Here is a 25,122-nt window from a genome sequence, read left to right as displayed (position 1 = left end):
TGCCCCATGCCTGCTCACCCCAGGGCAGCTAGAAGGCCTTCGGCAGGCCTGGCGATAACCATGGGACACCCCCACCATCTGATCAGCCCTTAAGCACATGAAACGCCCCTGCACCAGCTCTTCAGGGAAGTCTGTGGAAGACAGGAGAAGAAATGATCTTACCTCGGTCCCTGGCAAGAAGCAATGCACCCAGCCAGAGGCAGGAAGACACTCAAGCCCCTGGGGTGCCAGGCTAAGAGGGACCCGCAGCACCCACACCTCCAGCCCAGAAACACCAACGGGGATGAGGACTCGGGCCAGGAGCAGGCACCAGCCAGCTGCCTCCCATCGCCCCCGTGGCAGGAATCTGCATCGGGCTGGACACGTGGACCAGCATTAAGGCACACCGAACTTCACAGAGGAGACACACGGATCTCAAACGCCTTCACTGGTGGGGAGTGCCCAGGGAAGGGCCAGCTGGCTGCAGCCCGAGGCTCTGCAGAATGGAAAGCCCCCAGCAGCCTGCCTTCAGGGGAACACTTTTCTCTCGCTCCAAAACCCGCAGGCAGCTCGGCCCACGGGAATCACAAGGCACCTGAGACCTGACCAGCAGTGGAACCCTGCTGGGTGACTGCCCCCCACAGCATGAGCCTGCACTGCCTCCCGGCTGGGAGGTTCAGGCTGCATCGTGCCAGGCTGCCAGCACCCAGAAGCACCCAGACCTTCACGGGGTCCCCTGCCACCCCCAGCCCCCATGCTGGTGTGGCATGGCGTGCCCACAGCGCCCTGCCGAGCTCCTTACAGGCCCACGTGCCTGAGGATGTGCGGGGAGCCAGAGAGAGTAGGGCTGGACGGAGCCTGGCTGCACCCCAGCCCCTGGCTGTGTGCAGCCCGCAGCCAAGGGGAAGGCAGCGGTGACCACAGCAGTGCTGGAGCTTGGCTTTCCCCAAGCTCAACACCGTGCACCTTGAAGAGGACAAGGAGACACAGCCCTGGTGGCAAGGCACGGGCAGCTCCAGGAGTAGGGAGACAGCGGAACAGAAGGTGGGAGCAGCAGCATCCCTCCTACTGCACGAGCAGCTGGGCCAGCAGACAGATGGACAGAGGTTTTACACCTTTCAGCCTCAAACATCCAAACATCTGCATGAAATCCCAGGTCGGGGAAGGCAGTGGAGATCTGGAGTAGAAACGAGACACCAAAATAGCAATTGAGAACAGGCAGAGTGGGCTGGAGGCCAAGCTGGGCAGTGGGGGCAGGACAGGGCTCAGCTACAAGACCCAGCATATGGGGGCCACAGCGGGACAGTGTGGAGCCCCTTCCTAAGGCGGCTGCATGCTGCCAGAACAGCAAGAGTGACTTTTACAAAAACCTGGTAGAACAGAAAGCTGCCACGCTCTCCGTGGCAACACCTTACGGCACATCAGCACCACTACGGAGCCAGTCCCGACAGTCACTGCACACCAGCTGCCAGAACTATTAGCTCAGTTTTGTCTTGGGCTGTCTTTGTTTTTGGAAAGCCATCTGTTAACCACCCCAAAAAAATGATTGAGGAGCAACATCATCATCACTGCATTCAGAGGCAAGGGACACTTGTTGCAGGACCAGCACAGAGGCCGTCCTCAGTGGTTAGAAGAGGTGAATGGAGCCCTGATACCTTATTCAACTTCTTGCAAGCAACTGCAGCAATCCCAAATACAAAGGGATGTTCCCTGGATGACAATCCCCACCAAGCCCCACTTGTCCCTGCAAGGACACTGGGCAGCCCCAGCCTTCCAGGGATGCTTGGAGGCCCTCACTGCACACCCAGTGGCGCTTCAGCTCAGGCACTGCAGGAGGAGATGGGTGCTTGGAAGCCACAGGAAGGCACCCCAGGAGGGGAGGAAGCCACAGTGGTGGCAGAGCACAGTGTGCAATGCCTGGAGTGAGAACAGCTGCCCCCATGGACAAGCTCCCCTGGTTTTAGCTTTTAACTCTATGGAGAGGCAAACGAGCCCTGTGGGGAAGCACAGGTCCAGGCAGCATGCCACAGTTCTCTGGCAGGGTCTCAGAGACCTCCGTGCATTTCAGCGCAGAGTTAGGGCCAGAAGAAAGACATCAGCAGTGGTACCATCCCTAACTCTGCTGTGGTGTGACTGGGCTTAGTGAAAAGCCGGCTAAAGCCTGGGCTGTCCCACGGAGATCACTCACCTTCACCCCAAAATCCACTGCAGGCCTCCCAGGGCAGTCTGGAGACCAGCCCCAGGGCTGCAATGCTTCCCCTAGAGCAAGCGCTGACCTACGCGTGCCAGCTACAAGGTCCTGCAAACACAGTGGCTTGCTGACTCGTCTGCCCTTGCTTTTCACCACCTCTGCCGACCCCGCTGAACCGCAGCACCATTCTCTCTCATCCTTGCAATCACAGCTGACATAGGAGGCAAACATTTGTATTCCCTGCAGCAATTCGAAATGCTGTTCTGTGACTCAGATGCTGAAGGACTGCCAGCTCCCTCTGACCAGTGTGGGATGCATCTCAATTCTTAGAAGGGGTCACGGCTAAATTGGGGTTAGGTTTTAGTTCAACAACACAGTAAGCCCTTAGATCCCAGCAGAGGCAACTTCAGCCAGAGAAGCCTGGCTTGCAGCAGCACCCTGCTGGGGCAAAGAGGCACTGCTCTCAGTTCCCCCTATGCCAGCCTGGTGAAACTGTCTGCCAACCATTATTTTGGAGACATTCACAAACCAGGAGGAAGACATAGTCTCTCCTGCATGGAGCAGTTTTATCTACAAGTCTGATTCAAGGTTTCCTTCAACCTCAAATAAGCCTTTGATTTTGAGTGCTATCCTGCTCACAAAACCTGCTTAAGGGGACAAGGCTCCTCAAGGACAGACCTGACCTGAGGACGGTTCAAAAGTCAGGAGTAGCTAGTGGGGGCTGGCAGGGACAAAGAGCCAGGGATCTTTTCACTCTTGTCCTCTTCTACACTGGTCCCCAAGCTGCCAGTCCTGCAGGGCAGATGTTTAGGGATAAAGAGAAAACGAGTCTGGAACCAAAATCCCATCCCAACGGCAAGAAAACATAAAGGCCCTTCCCTTTGCCTCTCTGACACCCGGCTGTGGATCAGCTTAGGCCACAAGGGTACCCACATACTGCCTGGGGCATGCCCAGGGACACCCATGCCCGCACACCCCCTGCCCGACAGCAGCACCAGAGGTCTGGTGAACAGAGGTCTCTGGGAAACAGCCACGGACAGATTGAGAGCCTGTGGGTAAAAGTTAAGGAGCAGACCAATAAAGGACAGTTTGCGGTTGGGGTCTGCTACAGGCCACCTAATCAAGGGGAGCCTGCTGATGAGGCCTTCTTGCTTCAACTACAAGAAGCATTGTACTCACAGGCCTTCATCCCGACGAATTCTGTCATCCTGATGATCCTTTCAACCACCTGGATGTCTGCTGGAAAAGCTACACAGCAGGCTGTAAGCAAGGAGACTCCTGGAGTGTGCTGAGGATAAATTCCTGGTCCAGGTATCAGACACCAACCAGAGGAGAAGCGTTACTGGGCCTGGTGCCTACCAATGCAGATCAACTCATTAAAGAAGTTACGGTTGGGGGCAGCCGCTCCCCATCCGTGGCCCAAGCAGAAGGGCTGCAGGAGCAGTGCAGGGGCTACAGGAGCATAATGCCTGGTCCCTGCCCAAAATGGTCTTTTCCTGAAATATCTGACTTGAACTACTTGTCCCTGTTTAAGATCTCCTGTTTAACATTTCACATTAGGAGCACCAAAGGCACCATTGGTACACAGGGGCTTTTGTTAGAAAACTTGCTGTCTTTAAACTGATTCCTCTCTTTTCATGAACCCTGGCTCATGCTTTCTGAATGCCTAAAGACATCGCCACTGGGGCTGCCCAGTGTCGCACCGCCAGCAGAGAGCGGACACAGCCCAGCTGCGAGGCGCTGCCATGATGCGTGTGAGCACCCACTCTGCTCCAGCCCTGCTGAAAGAAACCATGAACCACGTTCCCACTGCTGAGAACAGACCAAAGCAAGGCTAGGACTCTAGGAAATTCCAGAGCAAATAATTCCAAATAAGCCTAAATGATGAGAGAGGAACTTGCAAAGCAAGGGCTCCCTGCCTATCGCAGCCCTTGGCAGGCCACTGGCGAGCCCAGTGCAGGGCACTGACCTCCCGACATGGTCAGAGCGGCCGCAGCAGCACCAGCAGCAAGGCGAAGGGCTGGGCGGGTAGGGCAGGATCAAGCTAACAAGCAGCATAGCCACTGGTGAAGACCCACAGCTCAAATGCAGAGTGGACATGCAAAAAGGAGGATCTCTGGCTTATGCCGAGCGGAGAAATATCCCAGCCTTCCCAGGCTGCTGCAGAGAAGGGGCCTCACACTCCCTGGTTATGTCCAGGAACAGAAGAAATGACCTTTTTAGCCAGAGAGTTGGCCTCTTTCCAAAACAAAGACATCTCTTAGGGCTTGGAGATGTTCAAGCCTCACAGGCAATTATCAAAGATAAGAGGCAAATGTTATAAAGCACAGAACAGACAGAAGAAAGGATAACAGAGTGCAGGGAGAAGAAAAGGAAAGTCATCCTGGAGCTGCTGCGGGGTGGGGAGCAGAGCAGCATGCGTGCTTTACTGCAGCTCAGCAGCTGACCTGCGCAGGGGATGCAAGGGAACACTGCAGGGACTCAGGATGTACGAGCAGATCTGGGGCTGCTGAGCAAAACAACTGCTGCTGACAAGAAGGTATCTCCTGCCACGGGACCACAGCTGCCCCGCTGCGCTGTGGGCGGCCCCCCAACCCACACCACCCTCTGCAAGCGCTGTCACCAGGCCCCTGCCCGCCTCCACCCAAAGCACTGGACATGCTCACTGTGCCCTGGGTGCGTGGGACAGTCCAGCACGTGGGCCCCAGTGCAGCGATCCTTAGTGCCAGCTCTGTGCACAACCAGGTCTCCCAGCAGCCCAAACCGACCCTTTGGCAGCGCTGGCACTTCTGTCTGGCCCTACGCAGTGTACAATCCGCCCTGTGCTGAGCCTATGCTTTGGGGCTGGTGCGAGATGATCAGCACTGATACCAGCCCTGAAGCTGCAGGGACGAGCATCCCCCAGGCAGCCTCCAGCCTTGCAGCCTCTGCTCCCTGACAAAGCACGCTGTCCCTGCTGGCCTGGGGAACCTCCCAGTGCCTCCCACGTCTGCCGGGCGCCCTCGCTTCCACTTTGTCTCAGATGATGACTCAGTACCTGGGGTTCCCAAAGACCACGCCTCGCACCAGACCCAAAACAAAGCTCCTCTGGAGATTTGTTGGCTGGATCCAAGGTGCTTGCCGAGGGGAAGCATCCATAGAGCCAACAGCTGCTTCCCCACTTCACTAGACCAAGGCTCAGCTAGACTGAGCATGGGATGCCTCAGAGGTGACAAGAAAACGGTCCCCAGCCCTCCTCTCACTGACGCAGGACAGCCTGGGCACTGGGTGGGCCCCAGGGCAGGGGCCAAGCACAGGGAGCAGGATGAGAGCAGCAGCAGCAGTTCCCCCTGCCCGCAGCCAGGAGGCCACTCTGCTCTCCCATCTGCTCCCCACCGAGGCATTTCCCCAGAGGCCAAGGTGCTGCCTCCGGGGGGGGGGGGGCGAGCCCAGTCCTGCCCTGGGCTGGCTCTGCCGCAGCACAAGGCACAAAGCGTTCATACACAAAACAACTGGCTTTCTGGAACAGATTTACCCTCATCCTCTCCCACTTTACACCTTTTATACATCCCATTTGTCCTTCGGCAGCAATTAGCGCTGCCTGTGCTGCTTTCTGTCCCTGCTTTATATTCAGGACGGAAAACAAAACCACATTACTGCAGTGCTGTATCCTCACAGTGACACAGCTTCAGGTCCAATTCCCAAAGCCACCCCAGCACTGGCCTCCAACGCACCCACAGTGACCAGTGCTGCAGTGCTCGCTCATACACCGGAGTCCCAAAATATACCTGCAGCAGAGATGAATTACAGCTGCTGTGGGAAAAACCGTGACTTGGAAATTTCCATGCTCTAAAGCATTTAACAGATATGTCAAAGTCGGACCAACGAGGTGTTGAAGCATCTCGAAATCAAAGGGCTGAGCAGGAGCCAGAAACAGTGACCAGAAGCCCAGGCAATGCATGCTGGAAAGGTATGCGGTGTATACGGCCAGACAGACAGACACCTCCCCATCAAGCTGAGCTGCAGGGAGACAAAATTCAGCTAGTTGCCTCAGAGAGGGTAGACAAGAGTCTCATGGATTTGCACAACCTTCCTTACGTTGCTGCAGGTCTACCACGCTACCAACACGCTTCACTAGTCTCCCAAAGAGAGAGGGAGAATCTGCCACAGAGCTGGGGAAAATCTGTCCTTTGGCTTTTCAGAGTGGCCAGACACTGCAAAAAAAACAAACCAAGGACAAATGGAAAATCCCACAATGACTTGCAAAATAAAAGCAAAAAAATTACTGCTGTCAGGCTTCAGCTTGCTGCAGGGCTTCTGCACCTTGTCTGCAAAAATCCTTCAAGTGTCCATTAAGAAATCTCAAGCTTGGAAATCACTGAGCTGGACACACATGCACTGAGGACCCATTACTTGAGCCTCTGACCTCGCCACACGCTGAGCTGAGCTACGGCATCAATGATGGGGCCAAGCCTTCTGAGAGGAACACGTCTGTGGTAGTTACGACAATTTAAATCTCATGTTGAGGTTAACTGAGCCCAGAAAGAATTCAGAAAAACCCTGACTTATTTTCTTGAAGCATAAAAACGGTACTTGTTACTCAGCCTCGAGCTGGTTCAGAACAGCTCAAGGGATTTTCATGGGTGTCCACGTGTGCTCAAAAGTCACCAGCGTGCTGCAGACAAGTATGGGAGACTCCTACCAGGAGAGGCTGCTTCTTGAAGTGGCTGCCTGAAAACAGAGGTGCAGTGCCTCCTTTCTCACCCCATTTGAGCAAGTGGCACACGATAGGATCATCTCCACTCCAAAACCATCCTGGCCACTCTGACCATTCCCAGCACCCCACGACAGGGCAGCAGCTTCCAGCCACCAGCTCCTGCATCCCAGTCTCCACTTTTAATTTGAATTCTAAAAACACATGCGCTGAACAAGGAGCCTGGCACTGTGGGTTTGGGGATCAGAGGTGTCTCCTGGCACATACGCCCACAGAGGAGGGAGATTATCCCGTTCTCTGCCCTGGAGATTCAGAATGGTAGGGGACGCATGTGACTGAAATAATGTGCTGGAAGGCACAGCCAAGCGGGGGGCTGTGCTCTGCAGCCTCAGGACGGTGACAGCCAGACTTCAGCTGCCTGCTCACTGAAGTGCCACGGCAGCAGGAAGCAGGGCAGGGGGCTGAAAGGTGAAGCACGCTTTGCAGGCTGAGCACATCTCAGTGCTGGCATAACTCACAGCCCTGCTTGGTAAACACTGAAAAGATGAGGGAAAACAGCTCGCCTCCCTCCTCTCGAGCTGCCCTCCTTCCAGACAATTAATTTCAGCCCTGCATCAGCCCATGGCTGTCTCGCAGTATGGCTGTGAATCATCAGTACCCGAAACGCTGACTCACAGAGGTGAGGCTCCAGATGCTGCTGACGTGGAAGCCCTCATCCCCACAGCCGCCTGCGCTCGCACCCCACAGGCCTCCTCCAGGCCCTGCGCTGCCTCCCCTGCAAGCCCCCGGGAGGTCACCGCATCCTTTCATCAGCAAGGCAAACACTGCAGCAGAGATGCTTTGAGAGTTCGTTTAATCCCATTCAGCCCAACACACAGAGCTGGTCCACCAGCCTGACAAGCCTTTAATAGTTTCTGCAGTAGAAACTCCTCTCCCTCCACAGCCACCTGCTCCACAGCCTGCTTCTCCTCACATCAGAGGTGTTCCCCCAGTGTCTCATCCAAATCTCACCCCTGCAGTCCTGGGCTGTGGCTGTCCCTGTCCCCTGGGCACCAGGGGAGAGCTGCTCCTACCTTTCCACAATGTCAGATCTGCATCTCCCCACCTTCCCCAGGCCACGGAGCACTGCTGTGTCCAAACCAGGCAGCACTGGTTCCTCCTCCTCCTGCCACTGGGGTCTCGGCCATACAGCGAGGGTCTGTTCCAAGTAACCCTGCTGCCCACAGCTGGACAGACCCCATGGTTCAGCCCTCCTCTCTGCCTGGCTCCTGCAGATCTCTGCTAGCCAGGATAACAAAGCTTTGCTACTGCAGCACCAAGAGTTACCTTCTGGTATGTAACCACAGATGCAGCACAGTAATGCTAGGAGCTTTCTAAGACTCCTCACCCCCACATGTTTGTCTCAAGTTCTCTACATCCCCTCCTCATGTCCCACTTTTTCTTCAAATCAGTCACAGAGGCGGATGTTTTAGCATCCAAGTCTCTCCAGGCAATCACAATCTCTTCTGATGTTCTCCCTTTATGGTAAAGCATTTCCCCCTTTGCTTAGCACCCAAGGCATCTTCCAGTTCTCAGTGACCCAACTCCTCTGCCCAGCAAGAACGTCAATGTGCACGCAACAGGCAGGATGAACACATGCCACTGCAGCCCACAGCCACCGTGCACAGCAGTTACCACAGAAATGGCACGGCGCTGGAGAGCCTGAAGACTCACCCACTCACCCGTCCCCTGCCACTACTATCCAGGCCTCCACAGAACCATGAGGTTCTTGCAGGCATCTTTCCTCCACCCACCCACAAGCCTTGATGTCCATCCACACTATTGCATAAACGTACCTGAGAGCCACAGTCCCTGTAATCCACCCTTTCTCTATCGCCTCCAAACCTGCTCCCTCCCACCCCTTTGCCGGAAGGATTTTGGAAATGAGATGTCAGACCAACATAGCATCATGTTCTGCTCAACATGTTGTCTGAGCAGGAGCAGGTCATGCTAGAAACGTACTGAATAGCAAGTGTATTCCCTCTTCATGTCAGACACTTTTTCCACCAGCCTGTGGGCAGACCTTGCACTGCCCAGACAGAGCTCTGCTGCCTCGTTCTGCTAATCAGAGCAAGCCTGGCCCACTGCACAACAGCAAAGTGTCAGCAGGATCTGGCCCTACGCAGCTCCTATCTTCAGGCAGCTGAGAACAATAAAGCATGATCCCAGCACTAGAGAAGATCACCACTAACTAACCCCAAGAGAATGCTCCTAGTGAAACCGCAGAGACACATCAGCTCCTGTCCCTCCAGCAGATGACAGCTGTGTCCCAAAGCCTGGCTGGTAATGGAGGGCAGGAAGGTCTCATCAAGGCAGTCCGGAACAGTCTTCTCCTGAAGAGGGACAGAAGCCTGCCTTCCTTGAGGGTCTCAAATCGATATATGGCTTTACCAGCTACTAGAGACATGTTTGGCAGGATAGGTGACTGCTTTCCAGCCCTGAGCAGAGCCTGGCAAGCTTGGGCTGTTTAGCTGGTGTGCTCTGCAATCACTGACCAGATCCTGAGTTCCTGGGAGCAACCAGGGCGCTGGGCTGGCGAAAAGGAGTCAAACCCAGAGGTGAAGAAGCTGCTGAGCACTGCGGTGAGAAGCAGATGGTGGATCGTCATCCACAGGGCACACAATGGCCAGGGCTGGAGCTGCTGAGCTACGAGTTGGGTCAAGCAGGAAAAAATACGAGGGTAAGGATGGGAGGAGGAAATGACCGTGAGGTAAAATATTTATACAAGGACAGTGATCATATGCAACACTTCCACAAGCTTTGGGGTCCACCTCACAAAGATCCCCACGGTACCATCCATGCAGCCCAGACAGGGTGAGGACGGCCCGCTCGCAGCCTCTCTGAGTGAGGCTGGCAAAGCTGCTCTCATGCATTGAGATCAGACTTCATTGACACATGTTGAATCTGTGTTTGGGCAATTATGTATTTATATTATGTCAGCAGTTGCCAAGAGCCTGGACATCTGCTTACTCATCATGTGTTAGCCCAGCAGCACGGAGACATTTGACCCCGGAGCATGAAGCTGTACTTTTCCAACATGCCTGACAGCCAGAAAAGTGCCTCCCCTGCAATAAACCACACCGCTCCTCCAGTGGCATTGCCTTCTGGAGATGGGCAGCAATCTCCTGTAACAATAACCCCCAGCTTGGTGTCGATAAAACAGTCCGTACGTATCTCACCAAGCTATCCTCTGAGAGCCTGGTCAGCCCCTCTGTGGCTCCAAAGTCAACAGCATCATGCCACACAGGACTTCGGTAAAACATGAACCATGAGAAAGTTCAGGCAAAAAATGCAAAGCTGAGATGTCACTGAGTTCACGTGGAAAGGGTAGGGATATCCCGCAAGTCAGCCTTGAGTTTATGGCGTGACGGTAACTTGATCACCTCCTGGGCTCAGGAGGGTACTCAGCTGCCACCACTGAGCCGGGAGCATCGGGGGCTGAGCCCAGCACAAGAGACCAGGACCAGACACCAGCTCCGTCCTCTGCTCCAGCAGCACGCGCCCAGCTGGACTCTCAGATCCTGGCAGACTCTGCCTTGCTTTAAAAAAACCACACACACACAGTCCTTCTGGCACCTGAAAAGCAGGAAAGAGGACTTTGACCGCTGTCCCATTCCCCACACTCCAGAAGGGCTCAGCAGCTCCCCTGCCCAGCAGCACCAAGGTGCATCCACCACCCAGCGGGTGGGATTGGGCTGCTCCATGCCCAAGCCTGTCCAGATGCAAAAGCAACACTTTGTCCTCCCCGCTGTCCAGCTCCCACTGCACACATCAGCAAACAGCTGTTTTTCAAGACTTCGGACATTTTAACAGGGTTTCAGCCACCAAGCTCCTACCATTTCAAGTGACACCTCCCAGCTGAAATTCAGGAATAAATCGCTCTGACCCTTCCCAGGGGACAGCTCAGGAAGTCAAGAAACACTTTTCACACTACTTCATTAGCACGCAAATGAAGATCTCTCAACTGGTGGGTCAGATGAGAGCATGATTCAGCCCTGCAAAAACACCATACATTTCTCCAGCTTGAAGTGCTGCCGAGACATTAGCAGTGAGGCAAAAGAGCAGGCGCAGACTGCAACTTGCAATGCCTCATCCACATCTCACGTCACAGTTTGCTCTCCTCCCTGCTCTTGCAGGGCCATGTAAGCAAGGCCAGGACAGGGCCATCCTCCACGCCAGCACCCAGCCCTGCGATGTGGGACAGGGCAAGCACCCAGCTGATACCTGGCTCATTGCTGGACACGTGTCCCTGCAGCTGCTCTGCTGCTGGGTAGCTCTGTACTTCCACGCTCTTCCTGCAGCCCAAGAGGTTTTTGCCTCCAGGAAAATAGAGGCCAAAACACTGAAGGCACCTGCCCTCCCCTGCCCTGGGTACGAGCGTGCCTTGTGCCCGAGCTGGGCTGGTGGTGACAGGCAGCAGTGGCCCCACAGCTGGCCAGTCCTGTGGTGACTGCTGGCACAGGACACTTGCCACTGCCAGCACGGGAGCAGTTGCTGGGCCACGGCACGCCATCTGTCCACTGGAAGGAGCAGAGCAATTTATTCCTGAACTTACTCAACTGGGTAGGTGTTACTTGAAAGGGCAGGAGGCTGGTGGCTGAAACCCTGTTTAAAATGCCCCAAGTCTTGAAAAATATCCATCGCCAAGCACTAACGGCCCAGATGCCACAGCATCGTGTACTCTGTGGACCACCAACAGCCTGCTCAGTACTGCCGGGCTGTCTTTGTTTTCCTGTGCACCCACCAAACTCATTGTCCCCTCCACACCCCAAGACCGTGCAGCATGCCAGGGCCCCGTCGTGCCAGCCTAGGCAGTAGCAGCGCAGCCAGAAGCGCTGAGCTGCTGCCACCGCAGGGCTGATTCTGTTCCCCAGCTCTCCCATGTCACCTCTACTCCCTCGTGCATCAGGTCCCCTCCCTGCGATGACAGCAGCTCGTTACCAAAAGCAGAAGTGCCCACCTGTCACCAGCCTGCTGGAAAACAGTGACAGCTGTGAGGCAGAGGCACGGCCGCCCTCCTCCTGCAGCCACCGCTCCAGGGGTATCCCCCCCGCAGCGCTGGCCGCCCCCCCCGCAGCACCCCCAGGCTGGTTCTCAGAGCCAGGGCAGCTTCCAGCACCGGTGGCTCTCCGGCACCGGTCCCCCTCCCGCACACGGAGGGCCCCACTTCTGTGCCACCTCCCTGCCAGCACAGCTGCAGCAGCGTGGAGGCTTCGGAGAGGCCCCGGGACAACCCCAGCCTCCAGCACCTCCCGCAACACCCACAGGCTGGTTCAGCCTTCAGTGCAGCACGGGCACTGCTTCTGGGAGCTCACGTCAGAGAGCGGCTACGAGGCGGCACCCCCTGCCCAGTGCTCCGCTCCTGCCTCCAGGATGGGCGACACGCTGGCCACCTGCATGGTGCACAAAGCAAAGCTGGGTCCTTTACGGGGACCCTAAAGCTCGCCTCACGCCTGGCCCCCACAGCTCAGGCACCCAGCAGCACGGGGCAGTGCACAGCACAGACAGAGCTTGGCAGAGCAGAGCCCTGCACGCAGCAGAGCCAGCAGCAGACCAGGCAGCCGCGCACCACAAGCCGTACCACTGTCAGCAAACCTTGCAAATAGTCCCCCTGCACTGGCTGCCTGAAATCTGCCCTCCGCTCCAGGAACGAGCGTAGGGGGCATGAAGTTCATTAAGGCTTCTTGCAAAACACAGCATTGCACAGCTTGCCTCCTCCACTAAGTCAAGCAGCTCTGTAAAACCAGAAATGTGCCTCTACCAGGCAAGCACATACCTTTTAAAAGGGACATCTGCACTGTCAGCAGAGTATAGAGGAGACGCTAGAAGCAGGGAGACAGGAGCTTTATGATACCATGATATGATAAGACCCGGGGCATTCAACAAGTTTCAGCAGAGGTCCTGGACGTGGACAGGGACCTCACAAGTGTTAAGGAAAAGAGCAAGGGAGAAAGCAGTTCGCTTAACATTCAACACGCAACATCCTTTGATGTATGTCACATGGGCAGCATCCCTGTGTCATGCACCCTCTGGATACCCTGCACTATAGGGTTTAAGCCACCGCCCACAGCAACCTCCCTTCCCTCCCGCCTACAGCAGCTACAAACAGAGTTCTTTCTCATACCAGAGGATCTCATTTGATCCAAAGCAGTTTGCTGTTTCTAAGAAAGGATTCTCCAAGTGCCTTACAAACACCTGGGACTGGGAATGGACTGTTAAGAAAACAGACCCAAGGCAATAACTTACCCAGACAGCCTTGCGATTGCCCTGAGGGGCAGCCTGGAGTACTGACACCTGAGCAGTGCAGCCACTGATGCCTTCACAGGTCATCCAAACCCTTCTGAAGCACCTGGATGTTCTTCTGCCCACCCGTCTCGACACAGCCACCACGTAACGAAGACTAAAGGCCCCCATGCTTCACCTACATAACCTGTCACTGTCTGGAGGGAAGACATGCTCACACACCTTGCCCAGCATCTCCCAGCCCCCTGCCCTGACCAAGGGGCTGCACCTGAGCTGCTGGTGCTGGGGCCTTGCAGGAGGCCTTGTGGCTCCTGGCTCTTCTCCCTGTTTTGGTACAAGCCAGCAAAACCAGGAACAGAAGCAGCCCTGAAATGGAAGCCCCAAACAAAAGAGCCACCAGAGCTTCAAGACAACTTCCATCCCCGTGGTGAGGGTCTCAGCAATCTTGGGCAGAGAAACCCCAACTCCTTTGTCAGTGATGCCCAAACGCCCTGGGGTACCCTGTCTCCCTGCACAGAGCAGGGCAGCCGGCAGCACTTCCCGCTGAGCTGCTGGAGAGGGGCATGGATGAAGCTGGACTCACCCACCAGCAGCGCAGGGAACAGTACCTGGAAAGCTCCATCTCTGTTACTTGCTCAGCAACAGGCATCGGCAGGAGCCTCCGCAACCCAAGCCCCTGCCAGTTCCAGAAGCTTTGTGAGACCACAAAGCCCTGTATCTCCTTCATATGGCATCTGCTTGAAGCACTGCGACATGGCTGAGCTGGGGACATGCCCTGCTGCCGCCTCTCCCCACGCCTGGCCTCCCACCGCATGGCCCCCAGCTTCGCTTTGTACCCACGGCCTAGAGGAAAGGGAGCAATGCTTTTAGACAAGGCGGACCTTCCACTCCGAGTCCAGTTGCTGCTTCTGGAAGCTGACAAATGATGAATACAAAAAGGAAAAGAACAAATCTAAACCGCTCCGCTCCATCTCAAGCAGCCAGCCCAGACAGCTTGGGAAGCAGCACTTCCATAGCACCACACAACCTGCTTTCCCAAGGACAGCAATGCTTCAGGGCTCCCCCTGTGCTCTGGCCAGCATAACCCTTTCCAGCTTGGCTCTCCTCCCCCAAGGCCCTGAGCTCCAAGTGCTGAGGACACAGCCAGGCTCGGCAAAGCCTTACAAATCCAGAAGCACCTGCCCAAACAACCTGCTCCCTGCACACCGGCAATCAGCCACACCAGCAGAGCAGGATTCCCAACCTGCCACGCTGCCTCCATCCTCCACCACACCATGCTCACATTTGCTGCTCAACAGATCACTGGTTGTAACCAGCAACGAGCCCGGGACAGCACTTCTCCACCTCCGTAACATGCCAACCCGTGGGACAGAGCCCTTGGGGGCATAAGAAGGGAGTGCTCTGCACCAAGGGCAAATCACAACCCTCAGCGTGGCTGCTGCTTCCCAACTGATACAGACCAACATGTTGGAGGAATTCTTCCAAACATCGCAAAATTTCTTTGTAAGGAAGAAAGTGATGCAAGTCCACAGGAAGAAAAGAAGCAAATCAGTAAATGAAACCAATCAGGAGCTGCAGCTCAGTGAAGGAACTGTTCTTGCAAACATCTTTTTGGACAGTGCCTGCAAGGTATGCTGTTGTTCAGCTCGTTTCTGAGATTAGTAGCTGGCTAGCACAAGGAGCTCCTCTGCTGATGCCCACACCACGCTCCCTCGTGCACCTGGAAGCTGCTACGCACAGCAGACTGCTCCTGCTAGAGGCTGAGCTGCTGACACCTCCCCAGGCACTGGTTTAAACTTGTCCCAAGACTGCAAACAACGCCACCAATTCATCTCGTTTGCTATTATTTGCAAATACAAAGATCAAAATTCATTTTTTTCCCTCTCTTCAGCAGAAAGTCAAAGTCCCCGTGCCCAGGCAGGTTTCAAACACAGCAGTCACTGCCTGCAGCCCAGGGCCAGGCAGCCAGCCGGCAAGTGCCCCTCTGCTGCCCAAGGCAGTGCACGCCTTGCCCGGTGCCCCTGCAGAGCCCAGGAAAGAACCCAGCCCAGGTATGGCACCAAGTCTGCTGCTTAATTTTAACCCTTTTCATTCTTGGCACCTCTCTTCCACTTTCCACACACAATCAGATTTCCAAGAAGGAATAACCCTGTTGAGCAAGATTACAGCAAATGCTCCCCCATTGCAAGGGAGCTGCAGAGGGAAAGCTTGCACAGGAACAGATGAGCACCCGGTTTTTCCAGAGTAAGGAGCAGAGACTCCCTGGGTAGATGGGGATATCACAGTCAGTTATACAGATGATGCACAAATACAGTTCTGACAAACAGATGCACAAACTTATGCCAATACCAAAATGGGAGAGACACACTGAGACCCCCGGTTCCCGCTGTAAAACAGCTCCAGCCTTGCTTTCCCCCCTCAACATCCAGCCAGGTCTTCCCTGGGGAACCCATCATCCCAGCAGGCCTCCCAGGGATGAGGGGGGCAACTGCTGGTAAGCAAATATTGCTAGTTTTCTGTTGCTCTCCCCCAACCCTTCCATTTACCTCTTGGACAATCCTCAGCAGGTTTTTTTTTTCCCCTCACTGTTTAATCTCTCTCCAGCTCCCAGAAGACGTATGCTTATTGCTTGCAGAATCTCTTCTAGATTTGATGAGTCTCAAATTCTGTACCGCCCCCCCGCCGGTGACAGGCACCTAGCGAACTTGGACAATTAAATGACAAGAAAAGGAAAGGCTGGAGAGGTTAAAAACAGACAAACAAACAAATAAAAAAAAAACTACAACTGAACTAAGCCTCTCCTTTCCACCGCACCCCAGGGCAGAGCCCTCAGTGAGAACCAGTGAAAGGCCTACCAGAGCTTCCTGCTGTCACACAGGGGTGGTAGGAAAGTTCCACTAAATAACACAGGCATGCGGGGGCACAAAGCCCTGCCCAGGAGGTTGCTCCAGACAGACCTAAAGTGGGGGATCAGAATCCAGCTGGCAGTGCCTGGGGTCGCAGCTAAGCTCACCCTGCAGCGGGGAAGCACCATTCAGCAGTCATGGCACAAAGAAAGAAATTAATGTTTTACCACTGAAGCAATCAGCAAAAAGATTAAAGTTTACATGATGCGCAAAGTTCCTGATCAAAACTTTTTCCCCTGATCTGGCAGGCAGAGAAACATTTTCAAACTATCATCGTGGTTTAACTGACACCTGCCAGGTCTGGATGCGAGTTCTGCAGAACTAGAGGCGAGCTCTCAGCCCCACCATGGTGCCCCAGGACAGCCCTGCCACACAACACACTTTTGACCACCTGGGCACAGCCTCACTGCCAGATGCAGCAGCACCTCCCCAGCACCATGGCGGGCACTGTGAGGGTGTTTGTGCCAAGCAGAGCCAGGCACAGGATGGTGTGGCTCCTGTCCTTGCAGCTCAACTGGGGACCACACCACAGCCAGGACAAAGGGAACAGAGGCAGCGACAGCTCCTACGTTGATCTGCACTGCCCTGGGCTACAGACAAGAAGTCTCAGCTGCGTCCATCCCAGCCCACCCCTTCTATCCCATAGGTCCCAGTCTGGCTGGCAGGAGGTCACTGTGGCCACCAGGCACAGATCGGCCCTGGCAGAGGTCACACCCACCTCTGGGCCTACAGGAGAAGGCCCACAGAAAGCACAGCTCCAAAGGCCACGGGCTGGCTGGTCCGTGGTCGCTCCTCAGCTGAAGGTGGCCCATGACAGGCGCCTTCCAGCAGAGGGTACAAGTCTGTACTCCCCAGGAGGGGCGGTCCGCTTGCCTCATGTACAGGATGGAGGAGCTGAGCAGCAGAGGGAAGACCTCCCTTCCAACCCATCACCTGCGACAAACCGTGCACCACCCACCAGCACCAGACCCTCTGGCAAGAGTAGAGCCCTTGGGGCCAGCACAAGGGAACTGCGTGGAGGTGGCTCGAACACCTGGGTTTCCAACCTGCACTCCTGCAGCGCTTGCATTTGCCTCACCTCCGTGAGCCTCTCCCTTGCCTGCCCCGGCTTCGGGGGACCCCCGGGCACAGATCACCAGGGAAACACCCTCACGGGCCTTCTGTCACCAGCACCTCGGGAACTTCTGCAGGAAGATGCAGGCATGGATGCCATCTGATGCGTCCTCTGCAACAAAGCCTGGGAACAGCCACCAGGCTGCCGCCGGTGGCAGCAGAGGGGTGGCCTCCGGCTCAGAGCCACGACGCTGGCTCCAGCCCCATCTCCATCTCCCCAGCCGCCAAGAGCCTCCGTTTCCTTGGCAACGCAGATACCGGCACCTCGGCACTCGCAGCCGAGCCGCCTTGTGAAGAAGGCAGCACGCAGAATCCTAACAGAATTACAGCAGGCCTTTTCTTTCCCCCGCCCTCCTGCCCTTTTCATCCAAAACACAGCACTGAATCATCGCCTCGGGGTCAGGAAGGAGCATGGTCACAGCTGTGCCCCAGGGAGCAGCAGCCCCCTGCCAGCCTGCCAATTGGGCCCTGGCCGGTTCGGCTCGAGGCAGGTGGGGCCTGTGCTGCAGTCGCATGACAGATGTGACTCCAGGGCAGGAAAACAGCGCCGGCTCCACCTGAACAGCCTTTGGGCCACTACGTGCATGTGGGAGCAGGACATGTGCCCCCACGTGACACCACAGGGGTCGAACCTCAGTTTCTAGCCCACACGTTCAGCTGCCTCTCAGACTCCAAAAGTTGCTCACCGCAGCACAAAGCTCCCTCCAGAGCCCCATCCACCGTCCCATCGCCATACCAGGTGTCCTGCAGCCTTTGCAGTGGGGCGAAGGACACCAGCCGAGACCTGAGCTGCACATGGCCTGATGGAGAACTGGCCATTTTCAGGCGACCCCATCCAATCCCACAATATAAAAGATAACAGCCATGACAAAGACCCTCTCAGCAGCCCAAGAAGCTGTACACAGAGGCCCAAAAAGCACCCTGCCACTGTGGCAGGCGCAGCCCCTGGACTGGCACCAGATGGGCAGCGGGAGGCAGGTGAGCCACGGCATCCTTGAGCTGCACCCAGGAGAGAGCCGAGCCCTGCAAGCTCAGATGAACAAGCACAGCAGCCCCACAGAACACCTTCAGAGACGCACAACCATGGGAGCAGCAAAGCTCTATCTTCAAAGGAAAGCCACAGCTCCTGCCAGCCAAACAGACAGCACTGAATGCACACCTAAAGGTGGGGCAAGATTACAGCCCCAGCATGGATCTCAGCAGAGAAACTTTCAACGGCTGGGCAGAGAGGCAGGGGTGCGTCAGCAGTGGGTGTGCATCCCAGCTGTAGGGCAACCTGGGGGAAACCAGGCTCCTAACTGAGGCGATACAGAAGAGGTTAAAAGTACCAGCCGAAGCAAGCAGGATGTTTGGCTAGAAGCCATCCTTTCTCAATACGAGTTTGAGGGAGAGCTGGCAGCATTCTCGCCAGCCTTCAGGGCGCACATTGCCACATACCACAAAACAATTTGCTGAGACAACACCAAAGCAGCTGAAATGGTGCAGAGCAAGCTTCATTGACCAAGACACATACCCAGTGAGGACAGGCCCTGGATGAAGAGGAAAGTGCACCAGCAGCCCTGAGCCAGGGCGGTGGAGCGGGCACAGTGCTGCAGCACCCACCCTGGGCAGTACCGCCACAGAGCAGACATCTGCCCCACACTGTGGGTGCCAGCTCCTGTGGGCTGTGCGGCTGTGCCCAGGCCATCCTAGGGGGACGGGGATGGCAGCACCACCCTGGCCAAAGTCCCATCACTGCGCAGGGTAAAGACCAAAGAAGAAAGAGCACCTTCATCTTCCCAGCTACTCCATGAAATGGACCAAAAGCAATTCTCAGGCAAAATGTGATTAGTGCAACTTCCTGAGCCAATTCTTACAATAAGGAGCTAATCCTGCCTGGGGCACTGGGGAGGGACCTCAGCAGCTGCTCTGTGCTCATCTGTGCTTTGCTGCCATTAGAAACTGCCTGCAAGCAGAGTTATGGGGCTAAACCATCTCAGCGCCATGTGCACGTCCTGACAGCGCAGGGGTCTCTGCACTGGGGACAGAGCTGCCATGTGAAGAGCTGGCCATGCCCAGCAGGCCTCCGCTGCACTTTTTTGGGAGTGGCAGGGAAGGGGCTGCTCGGGAGATGCCATGGTCACACACTCCAGAGCCATCAGCCTGGGTTGGACGAGGCTCTCCATGGAGATGTCAGGACCACGACAATCTCAGCCCTGGAGCACCGCAGCCATTCCTCCCCTCCTGCTCTCACAGCCATGCAGGGAAGGTACTGCAGTAGAGACTGGGGCTGTTTTGTAGCAGCAGACAAAGACAGCATATTTAGCAGAGGGAGGGACACTGAACCAAAGGCTGGTAACTGTGACCAGCTTCAAAGAGCAAAATTAGTGCATTAAGAAGGAGAAGCAAAAAGTTCCAATTCACCCATGTGCACATATGCCCTGTGGAAGGGTGGCTGATCTCTGAGGAGCAACAGACAAGCAGACAGCTCAGACCGGTGTCAGAAGTGGGCAGGGGTGTTAGGACATCTGGACCATGCATCACCAAGGAACACTCCTCCACCAGTGACTGCAGAAAGCAGCTCCTGTCCACACTCCAAGTCACCTGCTGCCTCTGTGGCAATCTGCTCACAGGCAAAAGCAAGCAGAGGAAGGCACTATCCATGGGGTTTGCTGTCTTGCACTGGCACATAGCAGCCAGGGAGATCAGCCGCAAGAAGGACGCAGAAGCAGACAGCCAGGAAACCACAAGCCCAGCCTCCAAGCAGAGCGCTGGGAAAGAAGAGTGTGAGCAGCTGCAGGTGTAGAGTACCCAGAGCAAGAGGAGCCAATACAAGGAACTCAGCTTAGTCAAACACTCGGCCCTGCCTTCTCTCAACCTCTTTTCCCTGCTAAAGGCAAGCATGAGCTCTCAGGCAAGCTGACCAGCAAATACTGTACAGTCTTAGTCCTCTTCTTTACTGTACAAGGGACAAAAGCACTGGCACAGGTTGCCCAGAGGTTGTGGAGTCTCCCTCCTCCTCAAGAGTTCTTCAAAATACACCTGAATATGATCCTGGGCAGCCTGCTCTGGGTGTCCCTGCTTGAGCAGAGGGATTGGACCAGGTGTTCTCCTTCCAACCCTAACCATTCTGTGATTCTTTGATCTTCAGCCCCAAAAGAGCCCTGTTCAGGGCCAAAAGCAGTGGATTCAAAGTGGAAAGCAGTGGATTCATTTCCTCCAGTCAAGTCTTGTGCATCACTTTCCAGGAGGAAGGCCACCTCCTTAGAGCAAGCTCCCAAGGAGAGTTCTTCCTCTTCACCTCCGCCTGCCAAAATTCAGCAGCAAGCCCTTCATGATATTGATGAGGTACAATCAGCTGTGAGGAAGATGCAGAAACGTAGAGGAATGAAAGGCTGACAGTTGTGCCAAGACTGGGAGCATCACAAGCACCCCGAGAAGGGCAGGGACACCCTCCTCAGCACAGCACAGCAGTGGGTCAGGCCACACGTGCTGCCCCAGCAAGGAGGCTCTGCTTGCCAGGACCTGCCAGGCAGCTGGGCCCGCAGGCTCCATGCTGTCACCCCAGTGCGTGGCTCAGCAAGCCTCCCCAAACTGCACGGCAACCAATCAGTTCTGCTTCAATGTGCAAGTGTTTTCTCCAAGTTGCTGGTGCATCTGTGCCTCGCACAGCTAGCAAGGACACCTGTTAAACAGAGCACAAGCAAGAAAGAGACACAAGAAACCCAACACACCCAGAGCTGGGCCACCGACATCCCGCTGCACCCAGGCTGCCAGAAAAGCCAAGGGCATGGCGGGGTGCTGGGAGTCGCAGCAGGGCTCACTCACAGCTTCTGGTGCGGCACCCAGCACAGGGGAGTGCCAGAGGGGGTTTCTTCCTGCTCTCCATCCCCCTCAACCCACACCTCACCCACTGGGCTTGATTGCACGCTGTCCACCTGCCCCAGCCCCCTCCAGCACAGCCAAGCTCACGTTCAGTGATAAGGGAGCAAGGAGCCCTTGGGGGCTCCCCAGCATTTCTCAGGGACAGTCTTAAATACAGAGCCAGAGCAGAGGGAGCTGTGCAGGGCAGGCAGGAGCTGCCCAGGATGGGAAGGGACACTCCTCTCCCCAGAGAGGGAAGAAAAAGGAGCTTGTAGCAAGAAGGGGGCGGCTCTGCAGGGGAACCTCAACAGCCCTGTTGTAAAGACAGGGACTCACCCCTCTAGCACAGGGGCAAAGCTTCCCGGCAGGCAAACACAGCACAGCAAACATAGCAGCCAAACGCTCCCACGCCAGGCAGCCTTCCTCACTCAGAACCCCAGAGCAGCAGCACTCAGACACCTACCCCATGCCAGAGGGGAACTGAGGCACGTGGTGACGCAGGGTCACGTGCAAACCAACACTCGAGTTAGGACTGCACTTCTACCTCTCTAATTCCAAAACTGGTATTCCAACACCCAAGTGTCTATGCAGCACAGAGAGGAGGGACAGGAAACCCTGTGCTCCTTGTTTTCCCTCTGGACATGGGCAGAACTGGACCTGCAAAGAAGCCCTCTGGAGGGCCAGTCTCCTAGCTCTCTGCTGGTGAGGAACTACTCATAAGAACTAACGAGCTGTTCTGTTCAGATCCAAGGACACCTCCAGCCCCAAGGAGCACATCTGCAGCTCTCAGCAAGGATGTGGAGTCCCTGCCCACATCCTGAGCGCTGCCTGCCTCAGACAGGCAGGAGCCATACCCTCAGTGCAGGGTGTTGTGACCAGCAACAGCCAGGACCGGATGGTGCTGGAGGAGGTACAGAGGTGACACTGGAGACCTGGAAACCACCACCCAATGCACCCACGCTGCACAAAGCCTGTGAGGCTCAGAGCCGTCCCCCAGGCAGCAGGAGCAGTAAAGGAGCGCTGCCAGCTGGGAGCAAAGGCCCAACAGGCTCGGCCTTGTGCTTGAACTGCATGCCACCTGGGACATCACAGACCATGACAAACAGCAGTTGCAGCCGCATTCATCATTTCTTCAGTAAGGTGCTTTCAATCCACTGCAGATGTTGAGCTCATTGCCCCCAGTTTACAGACACCACCACCTTCCCTGCATTCTGGCTCTGGAGCAGAGGTAGACCTGCTGCACTGCCCTCCTCTCAAGCTCAACTCGTAGGTCAGAGAGCTACAGCAGAGGCTAGACCTCATTCTCCCAGATGTCCCCTGCCACATGTCCTACAGAAGAAGCTCGTGGCTGGTTTCACAGGGACAGTGTAATGCAGACCTGCACCAAGGCACTGGAGCAGAGCAGACCACCCACCCGGAGGGACCCAAGGTGTTAACAGCCCTCTCCAGGAAGGTCTGGGCCACAAGGCCTTCACTCTTTCAGGTTCCCCAAAAGTTTAAATCTGTGGCTCAGATCTCTGTCCTCGCTTGTCTTCCACTCCAAGTTGCAAACCCGGGACACACTTCATGCCAGCCGTGCCCAACCCCACCTGAAACCCTGGGACCTCCTCACAAAACACAGTGGCACATTTTGCTGGTTTGCAAATGCACTGCCTTCCCCAAAAGGCTGCACAAAAAAGCACATGGAAACTTAATGTAAGTGTGATGCCCCAAAACAGCTTTGTCAGTAAGCAAAGACTCAGACAGCTGGTAGGAGCCTTCCTGTTGGCAAATGGGCTATTGCCTAACTCCTAAAATAGGAAAAATCCCAACACATTAGAAAAGCCATAAGAATCCTAATTCCAACACTTCTGCACTTCAGCAGTAGCAGGCCACGTTTCCTGTAATCCTATGTGGGTTTCTAGCAAAGAACCAGCCACCACACGAACCTCTTTCATACTGCAGCACCATCTCCAATCTCCTGCCACCAGCCAGCACAAGCCCTTCTACCCTACAAAACCCAGTTGGTCTTACATGAGATCTAGAAAGGAGAATAAAGGCTTTCAAGATAAACTCACACTGCTTCCAGGGGCTTATCTCAGCACTCTGCTCAGGCACAATTCAGTACCTGCAAAGAAGAAATCGGATTTGGTTAAAAGGAAAAAAAAAATATCTTCCCAGGGATGATGACAGGCACATGGACAGACAGTAGCCAGGCGTTTCATCACAAGATGGTGCCCAAACCGCTCAAGCACTGCGTTTAGACACCATACAAATCCGCTTGCTGAAGAATTTCCACTACAGATTTCTTTAAATGCAGCTTTACTCTCAAAGAGAGTGACGTGAAAACAGCACCTTCTAAAGCAGCATATCTGCTCGCTGCATGTGTTCGGAGCCAACTCTGCTAATCTGACTGGTAAAAGCAAGTATTTACTACAGGCAGCACTGCAGAACCAAGACACGTCTGAGAAGTGAAACAGATACATTCTTGGCTTGCACGGCCAATTGCTACCCAAGTTCTCATTTCAGGGCCATCTGTGCCATGTCATTGTCTTCTGTCCCTCTGTCTCACCTGCACGGCCCCTCTGACAATGATAGCCCAGGCAAGGGGCAGTGAGGGCAACATCTGGTCTGCAGGACTCTCCTCCTGGGCAATGATGCACAATACATGGGGAAACAGTCTGGCTCATCCATCCACAGAGAGACGGGCAGGTTTGGCACACCACTAGTAAAATGAGCAGTTTTAAAAGGAAACGCTCCAAGAACTGGATCCTGCAACAGCATTTTCAGAGCCATGTGTTGGATGACAGCTATGTCTAATGGAGGAAGGAAAAAATAAAGGAGACCCTTGCAGGTACAGGGAAGAGCTGCAGCCCAGTGGTCTCTACAGTTACATAAAGGAAGTAGCAACGTTCTATAGCACAGCAAGGACACCTCCTCCTTTTTCACAAAGGTTAATTTTCAAATATAAGTTCAACACGCACAGGCAATCCTCTCATAAGCACAAATGCAAAAGCAGGATAACTTGCTTATGCAAAATTCAGTCACCTCACAAACATCATAAACAAACAAACAAAAAGAAACCAAAAGCCCTTTGAGCACTCAGCATCAAGGACTCAGAGCTCACTTGTTCCACATTTCACACAGATGTAGTAAAACCCTTTCACTCCCTGTCAACAAAAGTCAGCCGCATGCAGCCCTACGCAGCTTGCACTGCGTGAAAGTGCCAAGAGCAGGCTTTGGCTCCACAGGAGCAACACAGATCCACAGCAACTTTCTCAAAAGCTTGCTCAGGGCACAAAAGCTGTTCCACTTCCATTTGGACAGAGTCCCCAAGCAGCACAAGGTGACACGCAGCATCCGAGCATTTACACTGTCAGCCTTCAGCAGCTAGCTCAGATATTGCAGCTGGCTCCAGTCCACATCACTGCAAACAAGGACAGGACGTTACGCTGTCCACCAGACCTGATGCAGTAAGCCAGGAGCTTCAGCACCTCCAGGGAAACAAAATCACCTTTAAGCAGGGAGAATTTACTGCCCAGGCCATCCCAGGGGACACGGCTGGCAGCAATGCCCTGGCCAGCGTCCCTTCACTGCACGGGGTAAAGTCCAGGGAAGAAAGAGCAGCTTCACCTTCCTGACTCCTCACACCCCTCGATCCCACAGCAGACTCCTTTCCTGCTCCTGCCTCCTCCTCTCAGGCAGGTGCTGCCCCGGCCGAGGACGCAGGTGGAGGAGCCCCACCAGCAGCCCAGCTCTCGCAGCTCCGCTGCCAGCAGCTGACACACGGGTGCCCAGCAGGCCAGGCCGACCAGGCTCAAAGACCGGCTGCACAACACCCCAGGGATCCGCAGGGATCACTCCCAGCCACTCTCCTCACCGGTGTGACCACAAGCCCCCATGGCCCTGCTCCTACTCTACCAAGCCCAGAGATTCCTGTGGGGTCCCCATGCTGCTCCCAAGCTCACACACTCGGCCTTCTTCGTCCCAGCTCGAGGGCGAGTCAAGCAGCGGAGGGGGGCAAGCAGGCACGCAGCAGCCTGTCGGCCCACCCGGGAGCAGGAGCCCAGCTCCCATCCGTCAGCAGCCCAGCACCCCGGGGCTGCAACTCGTCCCCACAGAGCAGGAAGATCCGG

The 25,122-nt window shown here is 55.3% G+C and overlaps 1 protein-coding gene across 24 annotated transcripts in view; it reads right to left on the bottom strand.

Annotated features, from left to right (window-relative positions):
• The window catches only part of EPB41L1 (erythrocyte membrane protein band 4.1 like 1), an 80,236-nt gene that overhangs the window by 47,697 nt on the left and 7,417 nt on the right, over positions 1-25,122 (bottom strand). For 23 of the 24 annotated variants that reach the window (XM_040575514.1, XM_040575517.1, XM_040575491.1 and 20 more), the window contains one exon: positions 23,065-23,114. The gene's annotated coding sequence lies outside the window, so the exon portion shown is untranslated. Of the gene's footprint in view, positions 1-5,937; positions 6,170-23,064; positions 23,115-25,122 lie in introns of those variants that run through there. The other variant, XM_040575493.1, reaches the window with a different exon arrangement.

Source organism: Cygnus olor, chromosome 16 (assembly GCF_009769625.2).
Source record: "Cygnus olor isolate bCygOlo1 chromosome 16, bCygOlo1.pri.v2, whole genome shotgun sequence".
In the NCBI taxonomy this organism is placed as follows: domain Eukaryota; kingdom Metazoa; phylum Chordata; class Aves; order Anseriformes; family Anatidae; genus Cygnus; species Cygnus olor.
Note: the sequence above shows the minus strand (reverse complement) of the source record. Positions and strands in the feature narration are given on the sequence as shown.